The sequence below is a fragment of the Heliangelus exortis genome, chromosome 1 (assembly GCF_036169615.1).
Source record: "Heliangelus exortis chromosome 1, bHelExo1.hap1, whole genome shotgun sequence".
Classification (NCBI taxonomy): Eukaryota; Metazoa; Chordata; class Aves; order Apodiformes; family Trochilidae; genus Heliangelus; species Heliangelus exortis.
In genome coordinates, this window is record NC_092422.1 from 29,380,011 (window position 1) to 29,403,056 (window position 23,046).

The following is a 23,046-nucleotide window of genomic DNA, read 5'->3' on the forward strand; positions in this document are numbered from 1 at the left end:
CATAGAGCAGAGGAAGCTGCAATGGCACAAGGAAGCCTGGGAGAATATAGGGACTTCTCACTTATGTTTCCAAGCCCATGGGATCCAACTGCAAAGGCATGAGGCTGGGAAGTGGGATGGGGCAAATTCTGGGGGAGCTTTGAGTGGTAGAGAGCACTTTGGGACAGGAATCACCTCAGATGAGGGAGAGGAAGGTTCAGAAGCTCTCTCTAGGCTTTGGGGAAGGAGGAGCAGGTCACTGTGTGTGATCATCAGAAAAGCAGCTTCACTGCTCTTGCCTGGTTGCCAGGTTTGATGGGGAGACAGTAAATCAGTAAATGAATAAATCCTAGCAAACATTTCCCATTTGTGAACCAGCTTTTTCAGGCTGCTCTAAGCTTCCCTCTAGTCCCAGTGATGGCTGGCCATTCACCCTTCATAGAATCATAGAGTTATCTGGGTTGGAAGGGACCTCAGAGATCATCAAGTCCAACCCTTGATCCACTCCCGCTGCAGTTCCCAGCCCATGGCACTGAGTGCCACATCCAGTCTCTTTCTAAATGTCTCCAGGGACACAGAATCCACTACTTCCCAGGGCAGCCCATTCCAATGTCTGATCACCCTCTCAGTAAAGAAATTCTTTCTAATGTCCAACCTAAACCTCCCCTGGCACAACTTGAGACCGTGCCCTCTTGTCTTGCTGAGAGTTGCCTGGGAAAAGAGACCAACCCCCCCCTGGCTACCCCCTCCTTTCAGGGAGTTGTAGAGAGTGATGAGGTCTCCTCTGAGCCTCCTCTTCTCCAGGCTGAACAAGATGTCTTGGTTGGGGTCACCCCCTAAATTTTTTGCCTGCCTGCCCAACACCTATGTTTCCTTTGCAGCTGTAGCTCAGAGGTCCCCTGAGCTGCCCACTTCTCCACATGGCTCATCCCAGGAGATGCCCTGATCCTGCTCATGAGCAGGCAAGGTGCCACCAGAGCATCAGCTGGGGATTTTGGTTCAACCAGACTTCAGCCCTGGGACCTGGGCTTGCTCAGAGGGACACTTTTCTGATAGATCTTTGGCTCCTCACCAACGCAGGGGCTCCACTTTGCTTGTACTGCAGATCACAGCACTCAAAGCATTGAAACCTATATTTGTGGATGTATGTATATATTCCTGAACATATAACATGTCAAACAAAAAGTTATAAATGTGCAGTGAAGAAATAACAGTCTGGCTTCTTTGATTAAACAGCTTGATTTACTGGGCTAAACAATAGATTTATTACCCTATGCTATGTAATTGTTACTGGAGGACACATCTGGCCTCTGAGTAGAAATGCACTTGTGGCACTAAAACATACCAAAACCTCGGGAAAAAACAACTGTCAAACCAGACCTATATGAAAAAAATCAGCCAGAAAGGTGAAATAAATTTTGAATGATTTATAATTGTAAAGGTTGTGGTAGAGCATGGCTCTTTTAATACTGTTATGGCCAACCCATGACATTTATAGTGCTGCTTCTCACCATCCACTGGAGGTTTCTCCATTTCTGTTGAGCACCAGCAGTTGCTTTGACATGATGCCAAAAGCATTTACTCTTTTTTCCTAAGTTCAGATATGGAGTTGCAGCCACTTGAGATGGAGGAGTTGCTGGAGATGGCATGGAAATTTTGGCTATGTATCTGGATAAATGGTATGGGGCAGAAAGGCACCTCCAGCCTGGTGAATGTGGAAGGAGGCACAGCTCTTGATCCTCAGCCCTTACTGCTGAATGTGAAGCTGGGGACTCAGAAATGTTGTCTCATGGCTGTCAGGACTTATCCCCATCACGAAACTGAGGGAAAAAACCAAACAAACCCATGACAAAGTTAAGGAGATTAGAGGTACTGAGCAGTGAGACTTCACTTGGGTCTCTCTCAGATTTTTAATGAGGCATAAAAAGGGCTTTTGAAAGTAGGCTTTCCCCCTACCCCCTGCTTGTTTTGCTGCATTAGAAATTTAGATTGCCCTTGTTTCCCCAGGAAAGGCTCAGTGGATGAAGGACTTCGAGCAGCACAGAAGCACTGCAACAAGAGCAGCCTCTTTCCTCAGGTGTAGCCCTCAGTTTCCTGCCCTCCTGGTCATCCTCATGCATGGATGATGCTGAAGGGCCACTTTTTCAAAGGTGAGCAGCAATTTTCCCTGCTTGGCCAGCAATATCCTAAAAGGAGGTGAGGTCTCTGAAAGCAACAAGCATGCAGTCTATGGAAGAAGCCAAATCTTCTAAAGATTCTCCAGGGTGGCAGCCAGGAATGAAGGCTTTCCAAACAAATAATCTGAATCAAGTTCAGCCTGGGCACATAATTTTACCCTTCCCTTTGGATGAGTTTAGATGCTCTTAGCCTGGGAGACACATGGGACCTCCCAGGACTGTAGAAGTATTTCTGTGCAAGCTGCATTTGAGCAAAGAGATTGAATACTAGACAGTGGAACAAGAGGTTTGTTTAGTTTGTAAAAATACACAGTGTGTTCAGATATCTCACACAGAGGAATGAGGCTTCTATCAAGCCTGGCTTGTCTCTTTCAGGAACTGGGGTTTTCAAGTTGCCACACTCGTGTCTGTGTGCTACCAAGTGGTACTGTGACATCCAACCATCCAAGAAAACATGAATCACATCCCTTCAGCATTTAGAAACAAGCTTTAAAGAGTACTCATTCTCTAAAAAAAACACCAACACTGTGATTTTTAAAGTTTGTCCCCCTGTATATATGGGAGTCACAGCTTGGGAAGGAAAATCTAAATTAAAAAAAAAAAATCACAGGCAAGATTTTTATGTCATTTTGTGATTCCAGACAAGAGTGCCTTATGGGATCTATTGTGCTGTGATACTTACAATCAATCTGGGAAACTTAGAGGCTGGAATCTGGATACCTGTTTGTCTTATAAAAATGCAAACAAATCACAAAGATTCTAAGTTTCTGTTCATAGCAACAAAGAACTTAATAAAGAAAAGATGCTAATACTAAAACTGCTGCATCATTTTCTTGCTCTGCTTCTTATACCACCTTCCATAACCTTCTACCTTTTTCTAATGAAATTAAAAAGCATAGAAGGTACTTCTATTATTGTTGTTGCTGTTATTATAATAACAGCGCTGAAGTAGTTATCTTCCTTTTCATAAGTAAAGAAAGTTTAAAATAATTAAACAATTCTTTCCATAAGAAAACTCACCTTCCCTCTTGAATGAGTTCTGGCCCTGTTTTGGCCTCTGCCAACCAGCTCAGAAGTTCTTGGTAGTGCAGTACAAGTGGCATCTCACAGGCAAGATCTATCATCCCAATTTTTCCATCACTGGGTTCTGCCCATGGCCACAGCAGCTGCCCCCATGTGAGGGTGCTGGGGACCTCATCTCCTAGGGGTGTCCAAAGAGGTTTTGAAAGGCAATGCCCCAGAGCAGAGGGTCTGGAAAGTTTTCATAGGCATATTTCATGCTTCATTATCACAAAGTTGCCAAATGTAAGGGTTGAAGTTTTTCTCTCCAGATCAGTAAATGGGTATTTTTGTGTGCAGATGCATCAGTTCCAGAAATCTGATACATGCCTGCTCTTCATCTGTTCCTAGCATATGGGTGATATGAAGGAAAAGGATGACAGCTTTGTTTTTCAGTGTGTTAGGGCTTATCACTCATTACCTCTGGAATCATAAATGTGTATTTTCAGCTATGGCAAAAATTTGGGTGAAGGAACACATTAAAATACTTTAAATATGCAAAATAAAGGAAAGTAAACATTGAGACCTTGCTTAGGTTACCAGAGCTGCTTGCTCCTTGCTGTTGCATTCAGCATGGTCTAACTACTCCCCCAAAACCTCAAAAACCACATGAAATCAGAAAATGTGGAAACCACCAAGTGGAAATGTAAAGGAGTGATCTTGCAAACCTCATGTGTGATATTGCTTACCTTGGAGCATAAGAAAATCCCACAGGAACCGAGGGCATCACACAGGAATCCCACGTGAAGCCCAGGTAGCAGCTCTATGGCAATTTGGTCCCTGTTCATTTGGCAGCACAGGGGTGGGACCACTGAACCAGATCAGTATAAAACCACTGCCCATTACTTGCAAGGATGTTTTTTGATGGTGGGAAGGCTTAAAGTTCACCTTATGGGGCCAGGCACACATTGATGCTGGGCTGTGGAGGAGGTGGGATCATGAGGATGGAGGAGGTCACAGCACAGCAAGCAGCCCTGGCTCAAACTGATGGAATTTGCACCTCTAGAAAGCAAGAAGCACAAGGCTGGAGCTGTATTCCCACCTCACACATTGGATAGCCCTGGGCAGTGCACTAAATCCATAGAGCAATGATGAATGTACATATTTTAAGATTAAATATACTTCCTAATGGAACTTTCCACCAGCAACCTTTTCTTCTCATGCCTTTGAACTCCATGTAGCTGAAGGGGTGGAATGGCTTCCTGAGTCAAAACAGCATCATCAAAAGATTGGAGAAAAATAACAACATCCAAAAAAAGAGTTTTTGTGGATTAAGCCAGCTTCCATAAAGCTCCCTCAGATTTAGGTCTTGGTCTGGGAATTCGGTTTAAATGAGCTGAATTTTCTCCCTGGGAATCCTACTGCAGGCAGTGGGACATCATGCAGAAAAAAATATGCACAGTACAAGATTATCACTTTTTTTATTGATGCTAAAAAAGACTTTTAAAATCTATTCCCAGGCTGACTGAGAACTTCAAAGAGTTAGGCTCCAGATGCAGATGCCCAATCCAGCACTTTTTTCCCAGCCCACCTTATCTTTAAGGCAGAACTAATGCTGCTGCAATGTTTTGGCAAGAAGTAGCAGCTTCATGACACAGTGTTACCAGGATATTTTTCCACCTAAAATCCTGGCAGCATGTTGAGGCCTCTATCTGAAGACATCCTCTCAGTGCCAGCTTGCCTTGTGGTACTGCAGTGACACCAAAGCAATCCTGGTCATAGAGGCTGCAGCCTCCTGCTCTGCCTGGGATGAAATGCACTTCCTCAGCCTCCCCCCTCCCAGAAGATAGGGACAAAAAGTGGCAGTGAATCCTTGGAGAAACCAGGGTGGCAACCTGGGACTTCTTTCCAGTAGAGGGCATTGACTGATGGAGGTATGGTGAAGGGTGGTGAGGACAACCAAGCATTGTTCTGATGATGATGATGATGATGATGATGATGCAGGGAGGATGCACCAGCCTTCTGCCCATGCCATGGTGTAAGCAGGGGGAAAATGGGAGCATCAGGGCTCAGAGAGGAGGCTGGAACACCAGACACCCCACTTCGTTGCCCCACTGTGCACCCAGTGATGCTGGGAGCACCCAAGCTGGCTGCTCCATCTTCACGTGCAAGGCAGGATTTATCACCACGACAACTTCTGAGGATTTTATTATGAAGTTTGGAAAAAGCATCAAACCAGGCATACTTTGCCAGCTCCCTCATCCATCTGGCCTTTGACTTTTGCCCTGGAGCAGAGCCAGCTGAAGAAGATGGTCCCACAGCTTTTCCCAAGCAGTTTTGTGGAGCACTGGAAGCATCCAGCTAGATCTGCTGATCAAGGATGAATTCCATGGGTTTACTGCAGTGCCTCCTTGAACACAAATTCTGCTGGACACAGCGGCAGCTTTGCTGAGGAAAGCTGGAGCAAGGACAGCAGAACAGGGTGTTTTTTTTTTTTTCAGAGGCGGTAAGACTTTTTAAAAAAAATGTCAATAAATAGGAGAATCGTGGGGGTTTAAAAGCAGTAAGCTGAGAGGATGAGTCAGACAGGGTTGCTGACCACAGCTCTGCCAACAAACTGGGAAATGCAAAGAAAACAATTTCTGTGCTATAGAAATGTCTAATTATCATCTGCCATCTCAAATGCCTCCAGAGAGAAATGCCTGCAGAGACCTCTGAAGCTCTTTTAATACAGAAAGTAGGAAAATACTCTCTCAGACTGAACCAAGATGCAGAATGGGAACATATAAATCCCGTGCCTTGGAGCACAGCCCGGGCATTTGTGACTTTGTTGTTTTTTGCTGCAGTTTAGCAATTCAGCAGAACCATGTTTGCAGTCCTAGATCTACTGGTTTTGGTAGTGATGGCACTTGAACTAATGGCTTATGTAAATAAACATTTAAAAACCTAGAGAAGGACTAAGAGGGTTGTGAGAAAAGAATTACAATTAACTTCCAGCAATGTATTTGGGGGTTACAAATTGCCATTATTTTTCGAATACACAGAGGCTTTATTTTTAGAGAGGATAAAACCTGCTAAGCCTTCAGTTCCTGACACATCTCTTTGGAGTGAGGAAAGAGTGATGGCAATTAACAGGGAGGTCTCCAGCAGTGCCAATGGGCAGGGTCTTGTGTGCACATTTTAATCTTTCAGCCCCCTAAGAGAGAGGAACTGGTGAGGTAGGCAGCCCACAGCCATACAGAGGTAATTATTGGTAATGAGAACAGAATATTATCATCAGTGCTTCAGAGAAATGGACCCAGCCACTGTGGGGGGCTCTGGACTCGTTATTGACCTTCCAGAAAACCTTGATGCTCTTCTTCAGAAGAGGGTTAATGGGATTCCCACAGGAGTGCAGGCTTGTGGAAGGCCCATAGATGCAGATGAACCACACCAAAAATACCTTTGGTGGGCCAGCCCTTTATTTTTCACCCCTGGAACATCTTTTCAATTAAGCATCTCCGGTGAAATAGAAGAGGGCAAGCAAACATTCAGAACCATTTATTGAATAAAATAGGGTTTAAAAAGCCGTGTTATTGTTTCAGGACACAATGGTCTTTACTGTTTTTGTTGGTAAGTACCCGTGTGATTTAAAGCTGCTGACAGCACCAGACACTCACAATGAAATCATCTCTCCCTCCCCTCCCTGCTGCTCGGGCAGACACTCATTTGTATGTATGGGTTCAGGCTGTCTGCTGAGGCTGGCCAAAGTGACAGATACTAATGGCATATGTTAATTACAAGCCAACAACTTCCTTTCATTTGGGTGTTTATTAACATTCTCACTTCTGCCCATGGAGGCAGCTGGCGGGAGATGTGGAGTTGGCTGCTGGGGGTCACATGCCACCTTCAATATGGGACTGTCCTGGGCACCAGATTAAGCCTGTCAGTCAGTCAGCAAATCCAGCATCCCAGCTGAGAATTTTTTTTTTCCCCTCTGCTCATAAGGCTGCAGAGGTTGGAAAGGAGCTGGGAGCTCATGAGCAAAGTCTCAGTGTGGCTGATGGTCTCTCAGATGCTCCAGGTGTAGTTCTGCTCTGAACCTGGGATTTCCCTGGGAATGTCGCTGTGTCATGGGCCCAAATGGCTGGAAAAGCAGATCAATAATTTAGAATTTAGGGGCAATGTAAAGTATCTGGTGTAACTGGCCAATGGAGCCAAACAGTTTTTGCTGAGAATCAAAGGAACTGCCAACTCATGTAGACCCAGGATCCATCTGCCCTCCTGTCCAATTTCTGAGCACAATCAGAGACAAATATTTTGAAGACAAGTGCAAGAAACCTTTAAAGGGACAATTAGGGAGTGATATTTCAGGTAACACTCCTGTGTCTTTCCCTTCACAACTGGTTTGTGACACTGGAAAAATAAAACCTTATTCTTTAAGAAAGGGTTATTGGTTTCTCCTTTCTAAACCCCTCATCCTTACTAAAGGCCATCTGTCTCAATGATTGCTTGTGTCATGGTGGTCCAAGGTGGCCAGTCAAGTCTGTACTATATTTGAAAAAAATCCTCAGTTCACTTTCAAGTTGTTTTGCTTCAGCTCCGCACAACCTTATTCATGTCACTGTGCTGCTCAGGAGTCACAGCCAATTGGGCAGGGCTGACCAAAGTAAGGTCTTGCAGAGGTATAGTGCAAAGATAAAGGTATAAACCCATCAAGATAAAGGTATAAAACAAGCAAAGTCAGAGGACTACAAAGGAGAGCAGTAGAGACAAACTCTTGTATGCCACCTCTTCAAAAAAAAATTGCAATAATCCAAAAGTCTTTCCAGGAGTGGTTTGCAGGAGGCAGATGCGTGGCTGATAGGAAGCTTTGAGGCAGCATGAAAGTAAAACAGGAGAGGTTTTTTGCTTCTCTTTTCAGACTGATTCTGGTGGATGTCAAACCCTGTGTGAGGTATGCCTGAGTATTTGTGGCACTCCTCACAGAGTGGTTGGAGAGCAGCCAGGCAGAAAGGGACCTGGGAGTCTGGATTGACAGGAAGCTGAACATGAGCCAGCAGTGTGCCCAGGTGGCCAAGAAGGCCAATGGCATCCTGGCCTGTATCAGGAACAGCGTGGCCAGCAGGTCCAGGGAAGGGATTCTGCCCCTGTACTCAGCGCTGGTGAGGCCACAGGTTGAGTCCTGTGTCCAGTTCTGGGCCCCTCAGTTCAGGAAGGAGATTGAGGTCCTGGAGCAGGTCCAAAGGAGGGCAACTAGGCTGGTGAAAGAACTCAAGCACAGGCCCTATGAAGAGAGGCTGAGAGAGCTGGGGCTGTTCAGCCTGAAGAAGAGGAGGCTCAGGGGAGACCTCATCGCTCTCTACAACTCCCTGAAAGGAGGGGGTAGCCAGGGGGGGGTTGGTCTCTTTTCCCAGATGACTTTCAACAAGACAAGAGGACACAGGCTTAAGTTGTGCCAGGGGAGATTTAGGCTGGATATCAGAAAGAATTTTTTTACGGAGAGGTTGATCAGGCAACGGAATGGACTGCCCGGTGAGGTGGTGGATTCTCCATCCCTAGAGACATGTAAAAAGAGACTGGATGTGGCACTCAGTGCCATGGTCTAGCAACCGCACCGGTGGGTCAAGGGTTGGACTTGATGATCTCTGAGGTCCCTTCCAACCCGGCTAATTCTATGATTCTATGATTCCTCTCAGCACGCAGCAGCCTGCGTTTGGCATCTGGGGACTTCACATAGCAATGTGCTGCTCTGGTGACTACGAGTTGTTAAGTCCCTGCATAATTCCCTACAGCCTTCACTCATCTGGAAGTAAAGCATAATTAGCAATTTTTGTTACCTCCATGTTTAACCCTTCTATGGGAGCATTTTTGCCTGCTGCTCATTCACAAATATCTGAGCCCAAATGCTACATCTGCTTTTATTTCGTGAGATGTGCAAAGACTTTTAGCAGATAAATGAGACATAACTTTCCTTTACAGCTAGTTGGTTTGCCCTTCTGGTTTGCCCATCCTGCTTACCTTCCTGAGGTTAACAAAATTTTATTGCACAACATTAAACTAAACTAAACCAAACCAAACCAAAAGTCATGTAGGTCACAATGCAAATAGCCAGTTGAGGAGGAGTTTTGCATTGTGCATAGTTCATTCTCTAGTTCCAGTGCCTCTCATTTAGCTTTGGAGGATGTTCTTGAGCAATTTAGCTTTGCCCAGTGAAGGATCTACAAGGTGAAGCCAGGCCAGAGGATGCTTCTTTTTTTTTTTTTTTCTTTCTTTCTTTCTTTTTTTTCTTTCTTTTTCTTTCTTTTTTCTTCTTTTTTCTTTTCTTTTTTTTCTTTTTTTTTTCTTTTTTTCTTTTTTCTTCTTTTTTCTTTTCTTTTTTTTCTCTTTTTTTCTTCTCTTTTTTTTTTTCTTTTCTTTTTTTTTTTCTTTTTTTTTTTCTTTTCTTTTTTTTTTTCTTTTTTTTTCCAAGAGAATATGGACAACAGCTCCTCTCCTACACCTGGGGGACACTAAACAAGGACAGACCCTTGCCTATGTAGAGCTGCCCAGGTTGTACGAGGTTACCCATGTACAACCTCCAGTCCAGTTCCAGTCCAACAGGACTGGAAATTTGTATCTGGGATGAGTAAGCCAGAACAGCAGCATAAACAAGTTTTTTTTTTCAGTGTTTGCATCCAGAAAAATCCCCACACAATCACTTGTCACAGAATGCCAGACACAGCCCTGAAAGCATGTCAGATGAGCAAGGGCTTGGTTTACAGCCTCTATTGAAAATTACTTTGTTGCTTGTTTAAAGACAAGACATTTATTTTTCTGGTCATACATTGTTCTCACTCCCCATGCTACTGGACTGATGGAACATTTTAGCTATTTATTGAGAATAAGTAAAGCCAAAACCTTTGAATACTACAACAACAAGGAGTTTGCATGCATTGTACCAGCTCTTTTTGTCTACCTCATAGAAAGAGACTGTCCACAAGGCAGAGGAAAACCTGTTTCTTTCTTAATAGGAAAAACACAGTCCTATACTACAATAGCCACATAGCCTTGAGGTGGACACTGGGATAAGTTTTAATCAGAGCTTACAAAAAAAAGGCTAACTCCTTTGTGATTACCCCAGCACAAGGGCAATTGTGCTGCCTGTGCACACCCATTGGCAATCCCATGGTGAAGGGACTGTTTCACTGCTCTGTGGCTTTGGCTCTACTTTTTCATTGAAAGAAACTTTACATCAATAGAAATTATAAAGTGAGAGCCCCAACATCCTTGGAGAGCTTCTGCTGTATTCTGTGGAAATGCATCCTGTCCTGAAGTGTTTCACTGGACAAACCATCCTGCATGAGAGTCTCTGGTTGGTAAATCCCAGCTATCACACAGATGCCCTTACTTTTGTCCCTTCCATCACCACAAACCCCAGTAAAGGGTCCCAGCAGGACAGCAAAACACCAGTGTGGCCTCTGCAAGGACAAGCTGCACCTCTCCCAAAATCTCAGCATCTTACTGGCTCATATGCAGGGCATACCAGAACCCATTCAAAACCAGACTTACATTTTCAGCAGCATCTTAAAAATACTACTCAGAAACCCGACGAAGCACTGTGGGGGAAATTCAGTCATGGATAAAAATTGCTGACGAGAGCCTGGGGCAAGAGTTCACTCAAAACACAGCAAAGGCTACAGGTGTCCCACTGGGCAGAGCAGGAGGAGGGGAAGAGAAAAGGAAATCTGCTGAAGCCATCGATTTGCCCAGGTTAACTGAAGCTAGAAAAACCTGTGAGGCATTTGAGAGATGAGGTCAAACTAGTCTGGAGCTGTAAGGAAAGAGTAGTGAAAAGATTTGAGGAGCGGAAGAGACTGAAAGATGAAAAGGCTCAGGTGAGAGTGATAATAAGTAAGAAGAAACCTGACAGAATGACCTGGGATAATATAAAGCTTGTCAGGAGCATGGAGAATTTCAGCTGAACACATTATTTCCCTTTATTTCACACAAGAGCAAAATAACATCAGATGAAAATGAAAAAGAGGTGTAAAATGAAACGTGCACCTTGACTGCCATAACTGAGCAGATGTTTTGTTTATTCTGTTTATGCACAGGCCATGTCCATAGCTGTGTGACTCCTGGGTTCTTCATGACACTAACAAAATGCTTCATGCACAGGAAGGATTTTCATAAGGTAGTGTTGGTAGTGATAATTCTGCTGGATTCCGGGAAGGACCAGCATTTACTTGACTAATAAGCCCAGCAGGTATGTTGAGAGAAAAAATTGGTCTGTGAGCTGTCCCACTTTGAGGTGTGATCCAGTCACTAATTGCCTAAGATTAGCAGAAAAGAAATAAATCACATGAATTGTGTACTCCAAATGCACCTGATTCCAGGATCCTTTCACATTCTTCTAGGATTTGATTGTTTCTGGAAGCAAATAACTCAACTGATTTAACTAATGGGCTGGGACCTGTGTCCTTGTCAAACAACTGCAGTCAGGTGGAGATGCAGTGCTGTGCTACAGGAAAAAAAAAAAACCCAAAACATTTTAAAAAAGCATCTCTTTAGACAATGAAAATACATGCAAACCTGATGGAGGAGACTTCAGCAAAAGCAGTTCCCCCTGTGGCATCCCCCTGAGGCCCTGGGAATTTCCCCAAGCCATGGGATTCAAACTGGTGGAGGATGCACTGTTCCTAGGAGAAGTAAAAAGCCCAGAGCTGTGCTCATTTTGCACGTGCTGTTCAAATGCCATTGCATGCAGAAAAGGTGGTGATGGCAATAATGCTTGGAAGCATGGCCCAACTAGATTTTTAGCAGAGAGTCTGGGGTGAGTGGATCCCCCAACCTGACCCTGCAGCTTTCATCATCTGAGCTGCAAAGGGAAGATGCTGTGTTAGCAGGAGCAGTCAGAAGCAAGGGGCTCAGGGCAGAGCACAGACTCACAGCTGCCTAAATCTCTGCTATCCTTCAAGACTAACTCTGAAACCACCACTGAAAGTCATACAGGAATGGGAAAGCAGCCAAGAGGTTATATCCCAAAGCAAGACAAAGTGATAGTGTTACACTTTAGGCATTTGTTATGATGCTGCTTACCTACATCATTCAAGTGTTCTGTTTTAGCCTTTAAGAAACATATTTCTTCTTACTCAACCAACTCCTGCTTGAGAATATTTTGAGAATGCCCTCCTAGGAAAGGTTTACCCTTTTTTTCCCAGGCTGCTTGTTGTGAGCTCGAGCTAGGGGGTTTGTAGTGATGCCCTTGCACTTGAACCCAGCCCTCCCTGCTGCCCATCCAGTCCTGGCAGAAGGGTTATGTACACATGACTCTTATTCACTCCTCTGGAAAAGCTGGACAGGTGTCCAAGCACAGGCTTTGTCTCCATGAGCAGGCACAATATCTCATTATGGTCTGGAGGGATCGTTCTCAGAGATTCAGAGCTGGGATGACAAATCTGTGAACTCCTTGGGGATCTCTTTCTTTGTAACTATGCAGACATGACTCAGATTCTACTAATGTGGTTATGTGTGAAAATTTAAGGGGAAAATACAACTACTCAAACCGCCTTTGTAAGAAAATAAGCTGCAAAGCCAAATGTGACTGTATGGGGTTTTTTTGCCTGGTTATCAGCAATCTGCAAGTTCCATCTTGTTGACCTTTGGGAAACAACACATCCCAAGACCACAAGCACCAAGCAGTTAAGAGAGTCAGTGCTCTCCATAGGAAAAGGAAGCTTGCAAACAATTCTTTGGTATTCTCAGCTGGTCTAGATGGTCCATGAAATCCTTCCTGTATGCCTTGCTGTCTGATCCTCCCAGACATCAAGTATTTATCCCCAGGGAATGCTTGAAGCTCTTGCTAAAAGCTCCTAGATCTCATCCTGTTCACCAGCAACCCTTTGGAGGGTTTGATTATTTAAGCCCTCTGCTAATGGGCTGTGTGCTGGTGCTAATGAGGTTCAGAGCAATGACCACAGTGCTCTGTGGGCCACTTGTTATTTTCCTAATTAATTCAAGAACTAATCTCAGGATAGCATGCTCCAAAAGACAGGTCATCTAACGACCGAGTTAAGAAGTCTGCACAAATCTGTCCCCCCCTTCATTCACCTCTGAATATTTTCCCCTTCTTTTTGTTACTCCTTTGAACAAAATATAAAAAAATCTTGTTCTACCAGCTGCTCATCCTGTACATTAGCTCCTTCTGGTATTTTAAATCATCTGGTATTCCTTTTGGACCCACCCATCCTGCATACACTGTGCTTAAATTCTTGACCCCTACTGGGAGATGACATTAGCTCTCTGCTTCACTGCCTCTCCCATCTTACACAAAGCTTATCTAAACCCACACTTGCTCATATCTCAAATTTTTCTTTTTCTCTTGGTCGTAACACTCTAATTAGAGCCTTGAAGCATACAGAGATGGGATTTGCATGAAAGGCACTATTCAGAATGAAACCAGATCCCAAATCATGCAGTGTAGCAGCAACACTTCATGGCAATAAGTTATTTACAGCCCTCACTTCTTGTCATTATTTTCTAAAACACCCAGAGCACCCTTTGACTGCTCTTTTCTAAAGGATCAGTGTTAGTTTATCAGTTTTTCTGGACTGCTGGTAGCCTCATAGCTCTGTACTGTGTTAAATAAACCCTGGAAGAGTTTCCACATTCCTCTTCAGTGTGTATATATTTACTTGAACGTATATCACCTGTTGTCCAGCCCACACAGTGGATATCTATCTCCTATGTCAAAACACACAAAATAAGCCCATCAGTCTCAGCATCTGCATTCATCACTTCTTGCTCCTCCAAAGCAGCTTACTGAAAAAAAAAAAAAAAAAAAAAGAAAGTAAAAAAAAGGCAGGAAAAGTTAAACAAATCAATGTGGTAGGTAACTTTAAAGTGAAGAACTAATAGAAAAGATGAAGACAACTTTTTAACACTTACTATTATAGTTCATGACCTCTATTACATATTAACCATAAGATTAAATATGGAAAAATTGTAAATACCCTATTTAACATAACAAAGTGATTGTCTTCTGTTCAAAACATCCCTCAGAAGACAGGCAGGCCCAATATCAATACCAAATGACACAAAGGGGACATAAGTTACAGAAGACCTGGCACAAGGGGTTTGTCCTGTAGCTACTCATGGTGTCAGTAATTTCCATGTAACTCTCTGTTTGTGGCCTGCTCGGGGAATGGGATGTATCCCAGATCCCAGAGAAAAGCCAGAAAAGGGGTTTTTCTTTGGGGTAGCATATTCAAAATAACATCTGCAAAATAAATTCAGTGCAAATGCAATGGGTTGGTTTGCTCTGCCCATAGCAATATTGACAAATCCTTGCTTGGGGTGTCCATGGAGAGTTAATCACATCCAAAGCTGGCATTGCTTTGTGAAAGTCCCCCCATCCCTATGGATGTGAGGCCACACCTGGAGTCCTGTGTCCAGTTCTGGGCCTCTCAGTTCAGGAAGGAGATTGAGGTGCTGGAGGAGGTCCAGAGAAGAGCAAGGAGGCTGTGAAGGGATCCAGCACAAGTCCTGTGAGGAAGGGCTGAGGGAGCTGGGGGTGTTCAGTCTGGAGAAGAGGAGGCTCAGGGGAGACCTCATCACTCTCTACAACTCCCTGAAAGGAGGGGGTAGCCAGGGGGGGGTTGGTCTCTTCTCCCAGGCAGCTGCCAGTAAGACAAGAGGGCATGGACTTAAGCTCTGCCAGGGGAGGTTTAGGTTGGATATTAGGAAGAAATTATTTTCTTTGGCATTGGAATGGGCTGCCCAGGGAGGTGGTAGACTCTCCATCCCTGGAGATATTTAAAAAGAGACTGGATGTGGCACTCAGTGCCATGGGCTGGGAACCACAGTGGTAGTGGATCAAGGGTTGGACTTGATGATCTCTGAGGTCCTTTCCAACCCAGCTGATTCAGTGATTCTATGCTTTCCCCATCCTAAAAGCTGGGAGAGCTCCTGGCATGCTGAATGCATGGCTGGTCCCATGGGAAGTTTTCTGGGCTGTGTTGTTCTAGCAGCCAGCCAGACAATGGCAAATTGGTTGTGTAGCCCCAAGTGCTTCCCTGTCCCCCTGCCTTTGAACCATCCAGGATGAAGAACGAACTTCTAATGAGTGAACTTCTGTCCACTGAATGTCCCCCTGGCTGGAGCAGCTCCTCTGGCCTGGGGAGAAATGCTGCAGTGGAATGATGTAAGGACCAAAGTCCTGGTGCAGCAGAGCTGATTTTGGCCCTGTAATTGTGATCTGAGGCAGCACCAGGTTGAGTTCTGCAGCACTATGTTCACAAGAGAATGTTGTTACCTCAAGCATCAGGGACAAAGGCCAAGTTAAAGGCGAATGCAGTGGCTCATCACACAGCAAGGGAGAAAAAAAGAAATCAACATAAAAAAGGCTCCCGAATGGAGAGTTGAGATTGCTACATCTGCCTGTAGGATGGGAGAGTTGAACAAAACAACTGCTGTTGGGGAAGGCTGCACCCCTGCTCATCCCTACACCCCAGCTTCTCCCCAGCAGCATCGGTCTCTCTGGCTCCCAGGGCTCTGGCACAGGTGAACTGAAGAATGGGGTGACAGACCCTCAGCCAGCTCCTTCCCTCCTCCCTGCTTCAGGACAGCCCTCCCCTAGGGGTATCTGCCCACTTGGCCCCTGCCTGCAGCTGGTCCTGCTCCATGTGGCTGTGCTTATTGTTTTATATAAAAGATACTGCCAAGAAGAGCAAGCGAGAGAACATGTCAGAGGAGGGGAAGAAGTGACTTTTTAGCTCCAAATAAGTGCATGCAAAGAGGGAAGATTGCCAGTGACTACTCCCAGAGCTGTGCCTCCCAGACCCACTGCATTCCCATCCCGTGCTGTTCGCTCTTCTCTCCAAGCTGACTGCAATCATTATCCAACTGATACTGTGGAATTTTGCTGCTGACTTGTAGAACCAGGCACTAGAAATGTGCTTTCTCTGCAATTACTTCATAACCCTCAGAGGAGCAGATGTTGAGGCATGTGGGACACATCACAGTATCACAGGATGCTCGAGGCCGGGAGGGACCTCTGGAGGTCACCCAGTCCAAGCCCCCTGCTCACACAGGGCTGGCTGCCCAGGTCCATGTCCCAAACTCCAGCAGCAGGAATAGTTCCTGGACAAAGCTGACTTCTCAGAGGGAAGGGGAGAAGACTTCTCAAAAGATCCTGCAGCAAGATGGCAATAGGTGCCTTCATGGCTTCTGTATAACAAAAAAGAAAAGGGAGAGAGGCTGGGTTAACAGTGTTTGGCCATGAGGAAATAGGTGGGTCCCATAAGAGTGGGGCTTCCCAGGGCAGAACAATAATAATCCAAACTCCTGTCAATGCAGTTTCATCCATGCCCATGGAGATGAGTTAAAGGTCATCCTTTAAAAGGAAAGAAACCAATGTAGGGAATGCAGTCCAGCTGCCATGGCTGGAGGGAGACACAGCACCCAGGGCCTGGGTTCATGTTTCCCCATTGCATCATGCTTCTGGTGCTGTCTTGGGCAAATCCCTCAGTGTGATGGAGCTTTAGTTACCCAAAGGCACAGGAGGGAGGTGAGAGCTTTTCTCCCCCCAGTAGCAGCATATATGTTTGGATGGAATATACTGAAGTGCTGGGTGCCAGGTGGATATTTAGGCAAACAAGCAAAACTTTGATGTAGTGCTGCCAGTTCACCCTTGATGAAGACACCTCTGGGGAAGGTGATGAAGAGGTGATTGGAAGACCTCCCTGAAATGTTTCAGTGAATAAATCCTGATTATTCAGGCTTTGTGCAGATGAAGTGATTGTTACCCTAACTTCTTAAGGCTCATAAGCATTTAAGCTGCCTTAAATCTTTAAGGTAGGACAATGTAAGCATTAAAGACAACTTAAATCCTTATTAAGTTTTCTAGGTGCTTAAAGCATTTAAGCCATTTTTAAGTCTTTTTAGAATGACTAATGATTTCCATGGGAAGGATGTGGTCCTGAAAGATATTTTGTATACATTGTCCCCTTAAAATTCATGCTCTCAGATAAGCCAATGATTCATATGCAACCTTATCAGGAAAGACCTGAAAATTGCCTGGACAGAAATTCTCTGTCATTTTAGGTTTGGTCCTAAACCAAATTCACAGTGATGCTTATAAACATGACAGGGTTTTGAGACCACAATGACTGAGCCACCAGTTCATCCTGGTGGTTCATGTTATCCCTTATCATGGCTTTACCATACCAGTTTGTGGTACACACGTCAGAGGATGGCAGGGGAAGATGCAAATGAATGCACTTATGAGACTTTGCTAACTGAAAGCATTTTGCTCTGACTTTTCAGCAGTGACCTTTGGATGACAATCAACCTTGGAACATCCTGTCTGAAAAGGCAACGTTTTTGGCATGGCATGAAAGCTTGGCTTTATAGTAGAAATGACTTTTGAAACTTTTACTCTATGATTTGCACTCAAGAGGATGCTGTAACAAACTGCTGAGCGTGGTGAATCTTTCTTTGAAAAGGGATCCAAACCAGAAAACCCTGTCCTGTGTGCACAGTCAAAGAAACCACTTAACCTCATGAATGAGGGCTGCATGGGTAGCAACTCTTTAGTTAGAATCACAGAATCATAGAATATGAGTTGGAAGGGACCCATCAAGGTCATTGAGTCCAACTCCTGTCCATGTGTAGGGCACCCCCAGAATCACACTACGTGCCTGAGAGCATCATCCAAACACTTCTTGAACTCAGGCAGGCTTGGTGCTGTGACCACTTCCCTGGGGAGCCTGTACCACTCTAGTTGCTTTAGGGGAGTGGGTCCTCTGTTGACAGAGTGCTTTTCCAATACCTTCTGTATATTCTTGCTTTTTCTGCTTCATAACTTCTCTTTGTTATATCCCTTATACAAGATAAGACTCTGAATGGCTGATGAAGCTCTGCTGGCTGCTTCTCCTTCAGATCCTGAGCTTATGGTACTATAGCATGCAGTCACTGCAGCTGTCCTCCAGAGCCATGGAATAACAGAAGGGTTTAGGCAGGAAAGGGTCTGAAACATCATCTAGTGACAACCCCCCTGCCCTAGGCAGGGACACCTTCCAGGGATTGTGCATCCACAACTCTGGGAAATCTGTGCCAGTGCCTCACCAAGAGTTTCTTCCTAATATATGACTTAAATCTACCCTCTTCCAGTTTGAAACCATTACCCCTTGTCAACAGAGAAGGAAAGACCTCCAGTGATGGCAAACCAGAGAGACATCTCAACAAATGAGATGTCAACCACTGTGGTGGGACACAGGCTTTGAGTCTGTGGTTGATACTATAGGACTCTTAAGGGATTAGGGTGTGATTTGTTTCTCCTAACTGTACCCTAATTAAATCTATTGCTAGTTGGGTCAGCTGTGCCAGACCTAGCCACCCTTCATAGTCAACAGGCAGGGATGGCCACTTCTAGGAAATCATCCACCTGACCCATTTCACCCCTCTCTCACACTAAAAGCACAGCTGCACCTTAAAACAAGCTCATTCTCTCCTCTGTGAATCCAGACGATGAGCGAGACATAGACATCCACAGTCCACATTTGAGCAGAAAAACCTGTGTACTGCCTGTCCAGGTGAAGGCTTAGCATTTCGTTCAGCCAGGCTGGATCTTACCTACTGCTCCAGTGTGCATACAAAAGTGAACCACTTCCTTGCCCACACCTTGAGGTCAGTCTTGCAGCCCCTCTATACTCAATAAAACGCCGTTGCTGTTGAATCCCGGGCTCGGTCTATTTTTTCCTCCTTTCCCTTAATTGCAAACTGTTAGTGTGCACCATAAAAGGTTTAGGCAAGCATGCCCAAGTGGTTTTGAATGCTTTCCACTTCCCTGCATCTGCACGTGAGAAGTTGCTAACTCCCATTTGCAGATCCTCAGCAGATCCAGGGTTGGTGACTGGATGCCTGGGAGCTGGGGCAGGGGAGCGGGCGGCAGTGTTTGGAGCCAGTGACCACACTCATGCTCACAATAACCACGAGCATGGACAAGCCACAGGGAATTGTTAAAACCCAGACTGATTTGACTATAACAAAAGTCTCGACTGAGTTTTGTAATAAAGTGCCTCATTAGTCTGATATTTTTTGTGACATCCCATTGGGGTAGATATGAATAGAGTGGTTTTTTTTTCCTGTCTCACCCATGAGCAAGAGGCACAAATTCCGAGGTCAGCCAAAACCAGGCCTGCCCCCCACACCAGAGCTGTGTATCTGAAGACTGCAAGATGCTAAACATCCACAGCTGATGAGAGGAGCCAGGTAGTTATTTGCCTCAGCCTCCCTAGCCCAAAAAGGGAATGGAAAGTTCAGGAGCTTATTTAAGAGCTCTGTGCCCAAACTTAGCTCGTGCAAAAGGAATCTGCAGGCTGAGCGAGTGCAGTCAGAGTGCACAGCCCTCTCTCATTACCTACTGGGATGAGCTAAATATCCCAGCCCAGAGACCAAACTGAAATGAAACTACCACACACAGATCTGCATCCAATGGATGTGTATGGCAGACCATCCAGCACAGAACAGGAGGAAAGGGAAGAGGTCTGGCTCTGAGTGATGCTGATCTCTGCTGCCATGAGATGCTGCCGGTGCTTATTGGCCACCAGGATACCCAGGTCCTTCTCAGCAGAGCCCCTTCAGCCTCCACTGGTTCATGGGGTTGTTCATCTCCACTGGTAGGGCTTTGCATTTCTCAATTCAGCAGTGCTTGCCTTTGTAATGTTTCTGTTGGACCACTTCTCCAGCCTCTCGAGCACCCTGCGCATGATGGTCCTGCTCTAGAACTTTGTTACTGCTCCCTCTGACTTGGTACCACAGGTGACCTCACTGGTAAGGCAATCTGTCCTGTTGTCAGGTCATGCTCCTGATTCAAAACCTTACTAACTCCTCTAGCTGGACCCTGAACCACTGACCATTGCCATTTTGACTCCAGCAATCCAGCCAATTTTCCACCCACCTTATATCCAAATCACGGTGACTGGAGCAGGCCCTATCAAGCATTAACCTTAGAGATTAAGCCACTATTGTCAGGAATTGAAAACCCATCTGCCTTTCCTTTTGAATGCAGTTATCCCTGTTTGAAAAATAGTCATCCTTCTTCTCCCCCAGCAGCTAGACATGCAAAATGTTTCAAAATGCTGATCCCCTGAGAAACAGCAAATGTCATCAGAGCCGTCACAGGAACCATCCATTTGGCTCTGCAGCAATAATTCTCACTCGTGAGGAGGTATAAATTATATTTAATGGATTACAGCTCAAAGGCCCTGAACCAGTCCTTGGTATCACATCACTTACTAGGCATGAGGAAAGACAATATTCCTGTACACCAAGACATCTCTGTTTATCTGAATGACCTGAAAGAGAGATTTGTAGCTGCTTCAATGATATCCATAAAGAATATACTGCCTGCTAAGCTATCACAGAGATGGAAGGCATGTGCAATGCACTATTGTTAAACTGCTGATCACCTGCAGAGACAATGACCTCGATTCTGTAGCATCCTCTTAATAGCTAAGGCGAGCAATCCTTTGCAATTGCAGTCAAGAGTTCATTCTGTTTGCTAAGCCATTACAGTCATTATTCTAATTACCTATTGAGTCCTATTCTTGTGCCTGGTGTTGCACAAAGACAAAGGGAATATTGTTTTTGTCTCCCAAAGTTTGCTCCCTTAATCAAAGAAGGAAAGCATTCAGGCACCTAACAAATTGCATAAGTTAGGGAGGGATAGAAATTACCCAATGAATTAGCTCGGCAACATTTGTGAGAAAAAATGTCTGGGTGAAAAACTGATTTATTTCTGTCAATCCCCAGCTCCTATATCCTTGCAAAGTGGAGTGTGGGAAGGCTGAGTGTCTAATAAATTGGTTCACAGGCAGTAATTCCTCTGGAATATGGTGACTGATTTGTTTGACATTTCCTCCTGGCATTGACTGTATAAGAACCATCAGGCAATTTCTGGGAAGCTAATTTTTTTCATTTCTACTGTATGTTGATAAGGAACAAAGAGAGGTTAAGTGCTTGAATCTCTCAAAAATCCAGTATGATTTGGATGCAAATCTCAGGACTCTTTGCTATAGTGTAATGTAAGAATTCACACACTTCCCTTTTCTTAATGAAGTTCATTAATGAAGGTTCCTGCTTGCAGTATCCAAAATGACTCTGAGGTCTGGCATAACATATAGAGATGACTCTACAGAAAATTATTTTTTAAATCACTAATATGTCTTTATATGGAAATCTTGTCATAATATAATTATATATCCAAGCAAATCTATTGTTGCATGCTTCTTAATTAGAATATTGTAGAGAAAAATAAACTGAACTTCAGATACCCAAAATATTCCATAGTGGCAGCATGGATGAAATTCCCAGTGCTAGTGTGGTGGGGCTGGGAAGTCATCAGAACTCTCTTGATTAACACAAGCAGCTATTTGTGAATTTTTTTTTTACTCTTTTTCTTGGTTGTGGCCATGATCGTGCCAGTCCCCACTAATACTGCAGGTTCACTTGGCTTGGGTTCAAATAAGTTTGTACTGAATTAGATGGCTCGGCCTATGAGGCTGACCTATTTACTTCTGTCTATATCTCTAACCTTTCTGTTCCTGTTTTTGTCACCTATATAGCTCTTCAGGGACAGCACCTCTCATGTGGCTACTCAGCAATGCACAGCTTGGGTTTTTTCAGTGCTCCTGCTGCATGGATATAGTGACTACTCACAAACAACATCAGATTTTTGAGAGCCTGTGGCTGTCAGCACAAAAGCTGAGATGGGTGCTCACTATGAAGAAATCTCTGTGTTTTTATTGCTACATCCCTCCTCTTCTTCTTCTTCCACTGTCTGTTGCTGCTCCCTGTACCTCTAGTTCCTGGACACAGATTTAATATTTCCTGTTGCTTTATCCAAGGTGCAGGTTAGGCACACAGAGGCACAGGCTCCTTCCTATGTGCAGGAGCCAGTTGGTCTAATTAGCTGATGTGAAAATGAGCTGAATGGCTGTCAAGGTCACCTCCTATCTGAGAACTGCTTTTGTGCTACATAAAGCTCAAACCTTTCAGCAGACTCTCCCACTCTACCCCTATTTTCTGCATTTTTCTGTTATTTGGCAAACCCGACTCCCTGGGTCATGGGTAGTTGAGTGGACTGATGGTTGAAGCTCAGTGGAACTAAAGCTTTGAGCCTGGGTCCCGAGGTATCACTGAAAAGCATGTAATGGGTGACAAGCATGGTGACAAGCATGTTGCCTGCTTTGCTGTTTGCTGCAGGTTGAAGATCAGTGCTCACTGGGGGTAAAATCAGCTCCATGTGAAGCCCAGGCAAGAAGTCCCACTTTTTAATACCTACTTGTCTACTTGTACAAGCATTTTACAGTGAGCAGCTTCCTAAAGTATGAATTTTTTTTTCCTCTTGATAGTTTAAAGAAAGTTTACATCCTTACAAGAATAAATCAGTGAGATGAGACAGAGCCCCAGGTGTGATCTGATCTCAGGCCCAGGCTTTGGTTACAGTTAGGGTGACCCAAATTACCACTTGGAGGATGTTTAAAGGCATGCACAGACTGCTAAGAAAACCAGCAGTTTGCTGAGGATGGTTCTGCTAATACCTTTATGCAAAACTTGTCCTTTGATTCTCCCAAGGCATAGCAAATGCATGCAAGCAATGTTAATGATTAAGCCACAGAAAGTATCAATGACTCTGAGGTCTTATTTTACTAACAGCATTGCATGGGTAGCAGGCATAAAGCTTCACCATCTTATTAGGGAAGGCCAAAGGGCTGGGATGCATGCAGGGGTCTAGGCATTTATATCCCACATAGTTGCTGGCAGCCAGACCCTCCCCATCTAAAACCAGGCACCTTACAGAGGTACTTACACATGGAGCTTAATCACCCGAGTCAGTGACAAAAAAACCCAAGGGGCTTTCAGGGTT